Source organism: Macaca nemestrina, chromosome 7, assembly GCF_043159975.1.
Source record: "Macaca nemestrina isolate mMacNem1 chromosome 7, mMacNem.hap1, whole genome shotgun sequence".
NCBI lineage: Eukaryota > Metazoa > Chordata > Mammalia > Primates > Cercopithecidae > Macaca > Macaca nemestrina.
The window spans coordinates 22293001-22307396 of record NC_092131.1 but is presented as its reverse complement, the minus strand read 5'-3'; the positions used below and the strand labels follow the sequence as shown (position 1 = coordinate 22307396).

Sequence of the window (14396 nt, the reverse complement as noted above, 5' to 3'; positions counted from 1 at the left end):
GAAACATATTTGACACCAAAACTCAGCCTGATTCTATTCCAAATAGACTGCAACATGCTATTATGTTTAAACACACCCTACAAGAGATTAGCAAAAGAACTTGGGCAATTAGCAAATTTTCTTAGTTATCTTTGAATCTACTTTCTATTCTTTTCCTAAAGTCTGAGTAATGTAAAGAATTCTTAAAAAGATAATTTATATCCACAATAAAATATTTTCCATTGTGTTAATTCAAGAAGTTGATCTCAAAACCTTCAGAATTGTGTTTTTCCGTCCATTCAAAGCTCACACCTCATTAAATGTGCTCACCCTCATCTCTCTTCCATTCGGGATACTGTTGTAAATGGGTGATGGATGGCTCACAGGTTCAGCAGATCCAGTAACAATCCTAACCTCCTTCATTCTATCAACAGTTTCCTGAGGCCTGACAAACAAGATCTTCCTGCCTGTAAAAAGGCCATTTAAGAGCATACAAACTCAATTTTACCACATCTTGTGGGCAAACTTCTATTTGAGAAAAAATAAACTCAGAATACCAACTAGGGTCCGTTTTCAACTGAGAGCAACTGTGTCAGTTGTCCTGAAGCTTCTTGCGTCAGAATCACACATCAGTGCTTTGGATCCCTCTATATTGCTGAAAGAGATGTGGATTCTTCTTCCTGGATGTTCTCATCAGCTGCATCTAGAAAAGCATGATAACCATCTACCCAGATGTAATAGACATGATACGACCCTATTCAGTTTTCTTCTTTTTTCCTTTTCTATTTTGGTTACTTTTTTTTTCAGGTAATCTTCCCAGTAAAATAACATGTCTGTCTATTCCAGATATTACAGTGGAAACCATGGAGAAACACTTTTGGTGGTTGTGCTTATTTATTTTCTCGTTGCTCACAGCTCTGGAGCTGTCATCATTTGAGAGAAGAAAGAGCTTTTATCTGAGTTTCTTGATGGACAGGATGTTGTCTTTACTTGTTTTCCCCCCTTTGGCAACTGATACTGTGTCTGACTTTCTTCTTAACCCATCTGTCTTATGCTTTCTTGTTTTGCCAAAAAAAAGAAAAATTTGACATCCTCACAAAATGGTATTTATATTGCCCTAACTGGACAGAGTAAAAAATACGTGACTGATGAATATCTGAAGGAATTAAACCATTCTTGAATATGTAAAAATACTTCTTAACTATATTATGAAAGATAGATTTTTATTAATAAACAATCTTGTTAACGTGGGCCATAGTAAATAAACGTACCTTGGGTTGTAAAAATAGAAGAATCTTTTGGCAGAAGATCCTGGCGAGCAGAGAACTTAATACAAATACAGAAAATTTGTTTACTCTTGGTGATTCATAAGCTTTTAAAAAATGTAAACTTTTTTAAAAAGAAAATAGAGTGAAAGAGATATGTCACTTGGTATTTTGTTTATTTCATTTCTAAATTTTACAGATCAAAAAGTGTATTTAATTAGATTGGAAATTACCTGCTGTTTTGAAAAGTTAGGGAACTACAGGAAAAATTGTTTAGACTTGCATATTTGTTTACTATTTCTGATACATTTCATATTCTTTATTTATCCTCTTAAGATAATTCAAGTCCTATTTATTGATGATGTATGAGGATCTAACAAGAATTTGACCAAGATATAGGTATTGACCTCTTCCTTCCTAGCTTTTTAAAAAACACTTTTATTTAGATATATTTTGCATATCATATGATTTGTTCTTTTTGTGTGTATAGATCTCCATACATCTTTTTAGTAATTTTTTTTTTTTTTTTTTTTTTTAGGTGGAGTCTCGCTCTGTCACCCAGGCTGGAGTTTAGTGGCACAATCTCAGCTCACTGTAGCCTCCACCTCCTGGGTTCAAGTGATTCTCTTGCCTCAGTCTCCTGATTAGCTGGGATTACAGGTGCGTGTCACCATACCCAGCTAATTTTTGTATTTTTAGTAGGATGGGATTTCACCATGTAGGCCAGGCTGGTCTCGAACTACTGACCTCAGGTGATCCACCCACCTTGGCCTCCCAAAGTGCTGGGATTACAGGTGCGAGCTCTTGTGCCCAGCCTCTTCTTAGTAAATTTATCAAGTTAAACATCCATCATCATGAATCAATTTTAGAACCTTTTCTTCATGGCATTATGATCCCACATGCATATTTACTGTTAACCCCTATTCTCTCTTCTCTCCCCCTAATCCCACTCCTCTGGCAACCAATAATCTGCATCCTGTCTCCACAGCTTTGACTTTTCTGTAGATTTCTATAAATTAAATCATACAATATGTGGTCTCTTGTATACATCTTGGACAAATTTAACTCCTTTCCCTATAAGACTAATAAAAAGCAAAAATCTAATTCTAATAAACTCACTTGTATTCACAGTAAGTGATTGTCCAGCCTATTTATAAAATATTGTACTAAAGGAAGCTTCAAAAGATAAGACAGAGACAGAGAAACAGACACTATTTGTGAGGAACTGTTCCTTTAACTTTCTGATCAAGTTTTTAGTGTTAATTTTATTTTTCAAAGTTGTTTTATGTAGAGAAAAAGGAAACATAAAATCCAAGTGTTCCAACCAAGTAAGTAAATGAGATGACTAAATCCAGAAAACTCAAGCACTAAAATAATTCAGGAATAAAATTAAAGAGCAAAATAAAAGACTCACTTGAAAAACTTTACAGTTACCTCTATTAGCTAAGGAAAACAAGGGTGAAAGAAAATTGGCTAAGCAATTTATACAAATTTTTAAATAATATATATAGTGAAAAGGCAAGCTCAGAATTCTCTGGTTTGAGGAAGTTTATTTCTAGGGTAGGTCAAGTTTATTTCTAGGGTGGCAGATGGTGAAACCTGAAAGCACTGCAGAGTTAACTGTGCAAGAACTAAGCAGCTCTACACCTTCGAAGCTCTCAGAGGTTATATGGAACAAGGTTACCAACAAAGCAGGAAGTAGCAATGCAATTAATACTCCATGAAATGGCTGAAGGTTAGATGGACTAAATATATCTCACGCTAAATTGTGTTCATATTTATATAAATTATATATATTTATATGTTATATAAACACATTAATTATATAAATAATGACAGCTTTTTCTTATTTTGAGCTTTGAAACACCTCACTTTACTTGATCTTTTCATATCTACCCTGAAAGATGATCTTTATTATACTCTTTTTATTTGATAGAAGGGATGCTGAGGCTCCGAGCAGTTACGTGATTTCCCTGATAAGATGGAGACTTGAAATAAGAGCTTCCAAGTCCAAGCTCAGAGCTCTTTGTAACTGTATAAAGTTTGAGTGCAAATATTCATTTTTTTTCTGTGAATAAGCACTCTTGAAAATTGCCTCTGTCCTTCCAAAGAAGGCAGTTTTATTTTTCTAGCACGTTGATAGTGAGAGAAAGTATATATCAATTTTAATTCAGAATCTCTTATATATGTTTGATTAAGTGTGTTTTCCCAGATTAAAACATCACTTCCCTCTTTATCAGAACTATAGTTAGATATAGGTAGACTCGTAACTTTTTTTTTTCCATATTGATTACTTTATTATTATTATTATTTTATTATACTTTATGTTCTAGGGTACATGTGCACAACGTGCAGGTTTGTTACATATGTATACATGTGCCATGTTGGTGTGCTGATTCGGTAACATTTTGCACGATGGTAGCATCTAAGTTTGAATAAGTCCCTAGGTAGATCTTTTATCTGTTTGTATGCCTTTCTTAAAAAGATGTTACCTTCACTTATTCCTCCCAGTGCAGTTGGAGAATGTTTGTATCAAGTTTTTGCCAGCTTCCCTGTGGAATAGAGAGCAACTGCTTAACAAATGGCAGGTTTATGTAAGAGGAAATCTCCATGGTTTAACGTGCTTTTGTTTCCTGCCAGTATGTACCTTCTGTTTTTGTTCACGCATAATCATCTTGTAACCTGCACAGAAAGGCAAAGAAACCAAGGCTTGAGGAAATGGATATTCAAGCAATTACTTTCACGCTGATTTTCCAATTCTTGGCCCAAAGGAATTTCCTTGAGACTAGGGACGCCAGTAGCTGGGGCTGCTGTATGCAGAAGGCTGGATATAAAATAATGCCACAAAGTCCCCGGTAAAATCAGTACATTGTCAAAAGACTCTCATCATCATTTGAATGAGCCTCTTCTCTAGAAAGAACCTGTTTCAGGGCACAAAAGTACTTTGCACATATCTAAATTGTTATATTTCCCTAAAGAGAGGATAATTATTTTTCTATGGGTCTCCTCTAGACTTTGAGTTTTGACAGACAGGGACTGAATCTATTCATCAAGGGCCTGCTACATGTTTTGTGTTTTCTACAGATGTGTGTTGGATAAATGGATGAGCCATTCACTGTAGAGTGGTGTTTCAAAATCAGAAGAATATGCATTTCAATGTCACAGATTCACGTGAATCAAGTCACACTCACTAAAGGATGTCATAGACTGAGTATTTTATACTCATGGGAGAAAAGAAACTTACTTCTCCATAGTGTGGTAGGCATGGGTTTCCTTATACTGGTCCACATCTTGGAGAACAAGATGCTCTCTACGTGACAGAGGAGCTTATTTGTGAACTCAGCAACCATGTTTTGAGCATCAATCAGGTGAAAGTTCTATACGGAACACTAAGAGAATAGAAAAGTGAAACCAACTTAATTCTCGGAGTCAGTAAGATCTAATCACGATATTAAACATGTAGATTGCTAATATTACTTTAAGAGAGAATGAAATGAGTACCATAATGGTGGAAAAATGTAAGAGAAAAGGTTAGGATGTAATGGATATTATCTTTTCATAGAGAAGTTGGAGTTTTGAGTCATCCAGAAATGTGGCAATGGGACTGGACAAAAGGGAGAATAAAAAACAAAACAAAACAAAACAAAACAAACAAACAAACAAAAAACTTTACCAAGATTTGGAGAATGACTGGGTTTGGGAATTGTAAAACACAGACTAATTGAAAATTGCTTCAAAATATGTAGCCAAAGGACATTGTTGAGCACTTTCCCCTGCCCTGCCCTTCCCTTCCCTTCCCTTCCCTTCCCTTCCCTTCCTCCGTTCCTTCCTTCCTTCTTTCTTTTTTTTTTTTTGACAGTCTTGCCCTGTTGCCCAGGCAGGAGTGCAATGGCGCGATCTTGGCTCACTGCAACTTCTGCCTCCCGGGTTCAAGCGATTCTCCTGCCTCAGCCTCCAGAGTAGCTGGGATTACAGGTGCGCACCATCATGCCTGCATAATTTTTTGTATCTTTAGTAGAGACAGGGTTTCACCATCTTGGCCAGGCTGGTCTTGAAATCCTGACTTTGTGGTCTACCCACCCTGGCATCCCAAAGTGCTGGGATTACAGGCGTGAACCACTGCACCTGGCCTGCTCAGCATTTTCCTAAGGAAATACAGGAGGACTTCTCTAAATTGTATACAGGAAAAATTTTGTGAGAGATTATTCCTGAGTAAATTTGATATTTGAGATGTTTACAAATCATAAATGCTTATTCTGCTCACTTAAAAATTGTAAATTCATGAGGGTGGGCCAGATTCAGTGACTCACTTTCAAAGAACCGAGTATTGAAAGGGCAAATAACTTTATAGTAGAGAACCCTGATATGAAATATCTTGGAGAATGTTAATGTCATCAGTGGCATCATGCTGCTATCATGTGCCAGCTGACATGATGTGACCAGTAAAGCATTCCACCTCGGATACTTTTTACCAAGAACTATAGCTAGAGCCTAATCATGAGAAAACTTTAGATGAACCAAAAGTGATAGATATTCCACAAAATACCTGACTATCACTTCTCAAAACTTACAGGATCATACAAAGCAAGAAAAGACTGAAGAATTATACAGAATACAGGAGATAGGATATTTAAAGGCAATGGGATATCCTAGATGAGATCCTAAAACAGGAAAAAGACTTAGTAGGAAAACTGATGAACTATGAATAAAGTTTAAGATTTAGTTAATAGCAATGTAGCTGGTTTCTTAGTTTTGATAAATGTTCTAAGGTAATGTAAGATGATAACATCAGGGGAAACTGACAATGTTTGCACTAATATAATTTGTCAATATTTTGAAGGCTGATATGGTGTGATGGAATGATAATATCATTAGCAGTAACAAGTCGAATTTCTAAAGCACTTTCTCATATGCTGACTCATGGTGGGACAATGTTATAAGGCTGGCAGAACAGGGATTTTTTTTCATATTCATTTTATAAATGAAGAAGCACTTCAGCGTCGAATTTACCCAAGATCAAAACTGAGCTGAAATCATGATCTTATTATACTGTGTTATTTTTACTTTCACAAGGTATTAGAAAAGAAAGGCCAATGTACATATGTGTGTATAGATGGGGAATGATGTAAGAAACATGGGGGTGGGGGATTAAAGAATTTGAGATGATAGCCAGTTTCAATTGAAAGGAAAACTATTGAAGACTGAAGTCTTAAGAATAGTGGGCTGACCCTCTGTTTTTTGAAGCTTGCAGATTTGCTTTTCGTTTTTCTTTCACCCACTTCTCTTATGGATCAGTGAGTTTCCTAATAAAAATAAAGTAACGTAATTATTATAGTTTTGTGAGTCTGCAAAATTATCGCTCTTTGGAGTCCCTGAGCCACATTTCCTATTCTTTTGCTTCCTCTGGCCCCATCATCACACATTTCTAAAGCCGACTCATAGGTCATGTGCATAAGAAATTTGTTACAACGATTCTGCTTGTATTTTGGCGTGATATTTTTCCTTACTTAATTTTCCTTGTCCTGATTACAATAGCTGCAACCAATAGCTTTTAATAGGTGGCACATACTCATAACATGGTTTGCTCATGGTTTAGAAACAGCAATAATTTAAAATATGAATTCTGTACATCTGCAACAACTCCCTCCCCCATTTTCGATCTCGTTCGTTTTCTAGCAGCATAAATCAGAAAGCAAAACCTTTGTTGCTTTAAAAGTCCTGCTTTGCCTTTTTAAAATGTGTTCTTAAAGATGAAATAATTACGCTGCTTTCTTGGATCAAGATTTCAAAGGAAGAACCTCCTGCGGATACTTATGTACACTTACATACGAAAATGGATGTTTAAATGCAGGTAGATGAGTATTTGTCCTAAAATGTGATCTTCCTTGTTGATGCTGGAGCTTGAGGAGCTATCCCTATGCTCTGCTGCCACCTTGGCAACTCAGACGGATTTACAACGGAGTTCTGCACAGGGAAAGCTGGAAGCAGCATCCCCACAGCCTCTCATGGGGCTGGCACGGCTCAGAGAGGCATTTGAAATGGCTGTTACTGATACCCATAGACTTGGGTATGCTTCAGAGAGGAATTATAACATCTATCTGGTGGGAAAACATACTTTCTCTGTTTTTAAGTAACTCCGTTTCAGCAAGATCCATGTGTGTAGCCTCTGAATGCTCTATAAAGGTTCCGTATTCGTTTCTTTCTCTCCTTAGCCCGGAATAGAGACAGAAGAAGGATTCGGTCGAAGATGTCCGTGTGTGGATCTGAGTTTGCGCTCTGAGCGACGTCCTCGCTCATTTGGGTGTGACGGTGACAGCAGAGGCGCTCTGCTGACAGTTTTTTCTTGTCTAAGCTTGCATTCCGCATCCACAATATGACTCGCCTTCCACTCCGGTTAACTTCTTGGAAGTCCAGAGCACTTAGTCAAAGCTGTGTACAAAATGCAAAGCATCTGGGCGGCTAAGGCAGAGGCTCCTGTATTCTCTATGTAACCGCCTCCAAAAAAGCTGGGAAATTTCGCGGATCAAAATGTAGGCGCTTAAAGCTGACCCGCTGCTGTCAATGTTGGGACTCTGATACATTTTTGCGTCGTCATTCTTGTATGTGTTTCCCGTTCATTCCATTCTAAGGCTCAGGCTCCAGCTGTCTCTCGCGCGCGCACTCTCCCCTCTCTTTCCATTTCCCATTCACACATCAAACTCCGTCCTCCGCACCCCTATCTTCCTGTGTCTTCGTCTTAGTTATGTGAATGTGTGTCATTAGGCTTACTCGGACACTGGATGGGTGAGTGGGAGGCAGCTTTTCTTGCGGTTTCATTTACACTTGGCATGGGTGGCTGGGTACCCTCCACAATTCGTCTCTCATACGGAACACAGTTAAAATCTATAGCTAGAACCAGCGAAGAGTTCCGAATCTTCAAAGCGCAGCTAGGACAGGAAATAATACAGGGTTGGGGGGCGTGGACGGGGGCGGAGAGTAGAGAAGTAAAGGAATAAAACCAACTTCGCTGGCAACTTCAGTAAATCCGGTAACTGGAGGCAAAAAATAGACTCCGAGGGCTGGGTCTGGTCCGGATGAAACGCTAGGGCTCCTTCCCATCCTTGAATCTGGGCTCTGGAAGCCAGCCACGGGCGTCTTGCCACGCGAGTGCCCCTAGACAGCAACACACCCACTGGAAACGCACGTGAACAAAGCTCTCGCCCCCGGGAGCCGCCGCCTGCGGTTTCCTAGTCGATCCCAGCTTCTCTAGGGAGTGTCAGGCGCTCACAGGGTTAAGTTAGTTCCCTCCCTGGTAGGAGGGAGAGGAGGGGGAGGGGAAAGGCAGCTTACTGTCTCAGGCTGGGTACCTTGTAGTTAGTTGTACGTTCGAAACCTGTCGCCGTCACTTGCGCTTTTGGCATTATCCATTGTCACCGCGGAGGAACGAGCGCTTGAGATACCATCAGCGCCCGCAAATCTCCGCGCCAAGGCGCTGCGCTACTCCTGCCGAGGTGCGCCTCTGGTCCTCCGTCCCGGGTGCCCAGCAGCGGCGAGGCGGCATCTCCGCTCCCACCGCCGTGTCCACCGAGCCCCGGGATCAGGGTGGCAGTTCTCAACGATGGGCAGGAGGGACCTCGGCGGCGACCCCTAAAACAATACCATGCCCCGGGAGCCCCGCTGCTGCCGCGCCAGCGTCTTCCCTTTCCACCTCCCTGACCCTGTCGGATTTGGATGAGCCCTTTCCGAGGAGAAGACGCAGCCGTCAGGTAAAAGGGGCTGCGGTGCCAGGTGAAGTTTCCAATAACCGGCCGAGCTGCTGCTACGCTGGCACCAGGCTGTTTCTTTGGGGGATTTCTTTTTTTTTGAAAGAGTTGGGGTGGTCATCTTAAGTGGGGTGTTCTAAGCTTTGTCTCTTACCTGGAGAGAAAATACGAAGCTTAGCTTTCTCTCGACTTTGGGGACATCTGTCTGCTGGTCAAATCCACCTCCTCTAAGGAGCTATATAACTGAGTTCTGGGTCAAAACGCAAATTTGCTTGTCTAGTAGATGCATCGATGCTAAACTGGGGTTCTCAGTGCCCCTAACCTTGCCAGAGTTCACCCTCCTACTTCCGTAGATTGAATCTCTTAACTTTCACCAGTAACAACCGTCTCCCCTCCACAAGCTGTTGTTAATGTCACCAGCGTTATTATCAAGCGGTTGTATCTAAAGACACCAGCGTGCTACCTGCCCATAATCTGGGATCCATTAGCAGTTAAACAGATGCGGTGGATACTAATTCCTTTTCCTTAGAGTTGGTGGGGGTGGGAGTGGTGGTGGGGAGGGTGCTTTTTCCAAAACCAAGTCCCTTCCAGCCCTGCTTGTCCTCTTCGGGCTGGCGGGCACTGAGCTGGGGCCATCTAGCCTTTCTAGAGCGCCTGAGGAGGTGGCGAAGGCTTGGGGAGCACAGCGGGCGGAATCGGGATCGAGTTCCTTGAGCCGCGTGCGTGGGACGCAGGGAGAGGGCGAAAAAAGCCCCCAGGTGCTGAATGCAGGGACAAGGAGCCAGCGAGGTTGACTGGAGCAGGGCCTTGCCAGCTGTTACCCAGTCTCTGAACAGGCTTGGGAGCTTGGAGTCTCCTGGAAAGATCCCTCCGCCGCGCTGACCAGTACCGGGCTCGCCCCCGCACTTTGAGCGCTGCCGCGGTCTTTTGTAATCAAGCCCTAGATCAAGGCTGTAAGTTGAAGTCGGGGTACTGACCAGGGAAAGGAAGCCATAGTGGAAGAGGGTGACTGGGACGGGCTGGATCCATATTTGACACCCGGGAAACTCCTAGAGCGTGTGGGGCTCCTGCCAGCGGTAGTTACTGGTGGAGCTGAGGCCACCGCCACTGTCGTCGTTGGCGCTTTGCTCCTGGAACCTCCCAGCAAGATGGCACTCACTGTCTGTTCCCTTCCGCTTAACACCCCCAGCCGCGCCCCCTCCTCCCCGGGATACTTATTAGTCACACACTGTGGGGAGAAGACGGGCTATGTAAATCAAAGTCAAGGCGCGTCTTAGCCACCTTTGCATAATGCAACAGGAAGAGAGACCCGCGCGCATGAACCGGGTAGTGTGCGCGTGTGTGTGTGCGCGTGTGTGAGCGCGTGTGCCAGCGTGCGTCTCCGCGCGGGCGTGCGTCTGGGTGGATCCTTGCGTGGCAAATCGGGCTTTTCTCCAAGTCGTCTTAACATGATTTAGGCTCTCAAATACGTGAAGGCGGTAGACACAACAGGGATGCGAAGGAAATAAAAAACAATTGGGGAAGTGGTGCCAAGTTACTCACGCTTTGAACTGAGGACGAGGAGTGCGGTCGCGCCTGGGGCGCGTCCGGAAATCATCCTCTGCCTGTGGCGGCCACCGCCCCAGTACAACTCTTCTGCGGGGAGAGCTGAGCGGATCCCTGGGGGGTTGGTCCTGGGCTAGTTTCAAACTCTCCGGTTGCATCTCGCGTGGCCACACCGACGGCGCGTCTCGGCGTAGCTCTTGGAGCGGGCTCGTTCTCCCTCTTCTGTTCAGATTCAGCCTCACCGGACTTGTTACAACATGACAGCAACTTGCTGGAGGCAGAAGGAGCAGCATGAAATGAGATGAGAAAACCAAAAATATCTCCTCCTTCCGACATGGAGACGTGCACCTAGTTTTTTTGCTTGCTTGTTTGTTTTTTACGCTACTCTTTAACCTTTGGAAAGAGATTGCGAAGTGGAAACGTTGCCTGTACAGAAATCAGGCTTCTTAGCTGTCAAGACTGTTTGCTAATCTTTAGGCTGAATCTCTCGTTGTCCGCTGCAATCTGTGGGGAAATTTAACAACGCTCTTGCCAGAAGCAGCCAGCGTGAAGGAAGAAAGTGGGGGCGTTTAAATTAATCTCATTCATTTTTTGATCACTCCCCCAGTTAAAGTCATTTAAGGTGGTCCAGGATGAGGGAACTAGTGATGGGGTGAGGAGTGGGGGGCACATCACCAAGGTTGTCTGCATTTGAAGTAACGCCATTTTGGTTGAGAGGTTTGCTGTATTTTACCCTCTAATCTCACGTTTCGCTCATTTCTCAATGTCTAAGTAATAGATCCTCCCTCTTGGCAGTACACCATTAAGCAGGCATGGGGAAAATCTCCTTTCAGGGTTCAGATGGTGACATTATCCCTAAGGGCTGGGGGTAGGGACGGTATGTGCTGGGTAGACAGAGAGAAGGTCAGGTTGGCATCTGCCGGGTTAGCCAGGCGCTCTGAAACTCTTTTCAGAGAGGACAGGGTTAAAAGCCAAGTCCGACTTTGCCTCTTGGAAATCGCTGGGTAGCAGCCGCGCCTCCCAAGCATTCTTTAAACCAGAAAAGTGGGAGGGACTCCGGGAGAGAGGGAGGGAATGAGGCAGGGAGAGAAAGAGGGCTCCAGGAGCGGAGCGCGCCAGAGCGCGAGGGACGGAGGGAGAGGAGGAGCGCGGGAGCTGCGGAGACGATTCCGCGAATTCATTACTGTAAACATCTCCGGGGGTGTCAGGAGGGGTGGGGGTGGGGGCCGCGGCGCCTACATTAGCCCGGCCGCGTCGGACTGAAGCAGTAGTGTGGTCTGAGCAGCCTCCAGACCCACGCCGGGCGGGCGCAGCACTTGGAGCGAGCCCTGCGCCCGCCCCCGCGCAGCGCCGCACGCCCGGCTCCGAGCTGTCCGCACACACGCGTCGGAGGAGCGCCCGCCTCGGTCTCCCGCCGAGTCCCGGGATCCTCCAAATCCGAGGAGCTCGGGCGCCGCGGGGCCGCTTTCTGCCGCCTTCCCCGCTCGCTGTACTTCTTTTGGGGTTCGTTGGCTTGACGAAGCGGAGAGGGGGAGGCGGAGGAGGAGAGAAGGCGGGGGCCGCGGCGGCCGGAGCCAAGAGAAAGTGGCATGCCCGAACCCTGGAGGCGGAGGTGGCGGAGGACTGGGGAAGACGATGCCGCAGCTCCGTAGGGGACGTAGGCGAGAGCGAGCGAGGCGAGCTGGGCGCCCCGGCCCTGGCCGGCTGCGGGGAGGCGCGCGTCGCTCTGAGGCTCCGGCCTCCGCACCCCCGCGCCCCGACGCTGCGGGCGACAGGGCTTGTCTCCAGCAGCCGCCGCCGTCTCCTCCGCCGCCACCCGGAGGACCCAGCAAAAGTTTGGATCTGGGGGAGGGCGCGGCGCTGAGCGGGATTACCACCAGGGCTGGAAGGAGACCTCGAGAACCTTTGCAGGTAACGCGCGCCCCCAAGCCTCTTCTTCCATGCCCCTCGGTTGCGCTCCCGCTTCCTCCCAGAACCTTCCCTGGCCCTCGCGGGTCTGGCAGGAAGTAAGAGGGAGGCGAAGTTCAAGGTCCCGGGGATGGGCACCGAGCACTGGCAGATCACTAGTCACGTTAGAGGGGCAGCTGTGCGGCGAGGCAAATCCCCCCAGGAGTGGATGAGAACCCTCAGCCCCAGCTGGCGCCTCATCTTGTATCTCTTTGGAAATTTGGAATGTGAATTTATGGGCTTTTAGTATTCTTCAGTCCAGAGAAATGGTTCATGGATTTCACTTACCGCACGCACCCCTCTTCACACTCTCACCCGTTTACAATTTTTAAAAAATGATTTGAGCCCACTCCCTACTCACCTGCTTCGTTTAGCTGGACAGCAAATTTCAGGGGTGAAATACTGCAAGCAAAGGGGAAAAACATATCCTTTCCCCTTTTGACATCCCTGGAGTCCTCGTTCCCTCCCTTCACCTTCTGGCGTCATAAAATAGGAACTTTAGAAGTTACATTTTCATTCAGGGGTGAGGTGAAACGTGTTAGCTATTGGCGATGTGAATTTGCCACGACTGTGCGTATGTATGTTTGTGTGTGTGCGTGTTTGGGGGAGGGGGTTAGTGGTGGTGCAGAGAGGCTGAATTTTTCTCGGGGGCCTGAAGCGCAGTGGTCCCAAGGTAGTGAGTGGCCGCGTGTGCGCATTGAGGCGGCGGCAGCAGCGGAGAGAAGACGGTCACGTTTCCCGAACGACAGCCTTACTCAGGCTAAGAAAATAGCTGCAGCTCACTCCAAAAGCAAAAAGATTCCAGCCCCAACTCCCCGACGCCCCCTCTCCCCCAACTCAGTTTTTAGTTTCAAAGCAGCTCAGCGTTTGCTGCTGCTATCTTTATTATGATCATTATTTATTCGCCTGGAAACTCATCCTGTCTTCTCCTGTGAATGGGAATCAGTCTTCAAGAGCTTTTGATTAATTTTAGTAAGGAATTCTCTTGTAAAGCTTACAGTTAGCTAACCAAGTGCAAGGCACAAATCCGTGTAAACGCTCGCTCAAGAGTGCAAGATGCTGATTAGATTTCTTTACATGCTGCATTTGCTATACAAAGCCTTTTCTAAATGGGAGCTATTGCTCCCCACTAGAGGCTGTTTAATCACAGAGGGTTACAGGGCGCTTTGGAGCATGTCCACTCGCCCACAGACTTACTGCTAAATTTATTATGTCTAACTTCTCACAGCCGAAAGCTAACACGAAAGCTAGCTTCCATATCGGACCGATATTGTCTGTCGACTTAACCGATATGACCTTAATAAATATCCAATGAAAAGGCCCCCACCAAAAAAAAATTTTTTTGAGGTAAATAGAATGCAGATTGGCATTTTTCCAGGGATATATTAGGTTGTTCAGTGTGAATGTAAAATTTTAGGTCAGTATTTGAAATGTTAGAACTAGATTCTTATTTGTCTTCATTACTGAACAACATGGGCCAGCTACTTACGATGGGCAGGCCACCAGCCACCATATTAGCAGAGAATCAATCTGTGGGTAATACGCATACCACGAAAAGTTGCTTTTTTCTCCACAGCTTTATTGCGTCTGAGAATACTACTTCTCTTCCTCCCCTCCTTGAAAGCCTGAAACAGGATAGGGTTAAACCATTTAGGGATTTTTAATAATCACTGAAGACAGCGCAACACCATACTGTCATGTTGAGTTGCATATATCTTTGACTGGAGGAGGTTGGAAGATGAAATTTCAAACATTATTCCATGTCTCTGCCAGTAGATACAAGAAATTGTAAAAAGAATTGGGCTAGGTGTACTTTAGCAGAACCTATTACAAACCTAGCATGGAAGGAATGCTGGTTTTTTTTGTTTTTTTTTTTTTTGTTTTTTTTTTTTTTTTAAAGCCCATGTCTTAACACTTC

At 44.7% G+C, this 14396-nt stretch overlaps 1 protein-coding gene and 1 long non-coding RNA gene across 5 annotated transcripts in view; one reads left to right on the top strand and one right to left on the bottom strand.

The window, feature by feature from the left end:
- Positions 1-2489: 2489 nt before the first annotated feature.
- On the bottom strand, positions 2490-8160 carry LOC139364218 (uncharacterized). The gene is made up of 2 exons (XR_011625664.1): positions 7070-8160; positions 2490-4633 (listed from the first exon to the last, which is right to left on the bottom strand). It is a non-coding gene; the product is annotated as an uncharacterized lncRNA (long non-coding RNA).
- A 127-nt stretch (positions 8161-8287) lies between these two features.
- Positions 8288-14396, top strand: part of LOC105467607 (fibronectin leucine rich transmembrane protein 2) — a 105926-nt gene continuing 99817 nt past the window's right edge. The window contains exon 1 of one of the 4 annotated variants that reach the window (XM_011717325.3): positions 8288-8989. The gene's annotated coding sequence lies outside the window, so the exon portion shown is untranslated. Of the gene's footprint in view, positions 9012-11613; positions 11717-12236; positions 12443-14396 lie in introns of those variants that run through there. The other 3 variants (XM_011717326.3, XM_011717327.3, XM_024788449.2) reach the window with 3 other exon arrangements.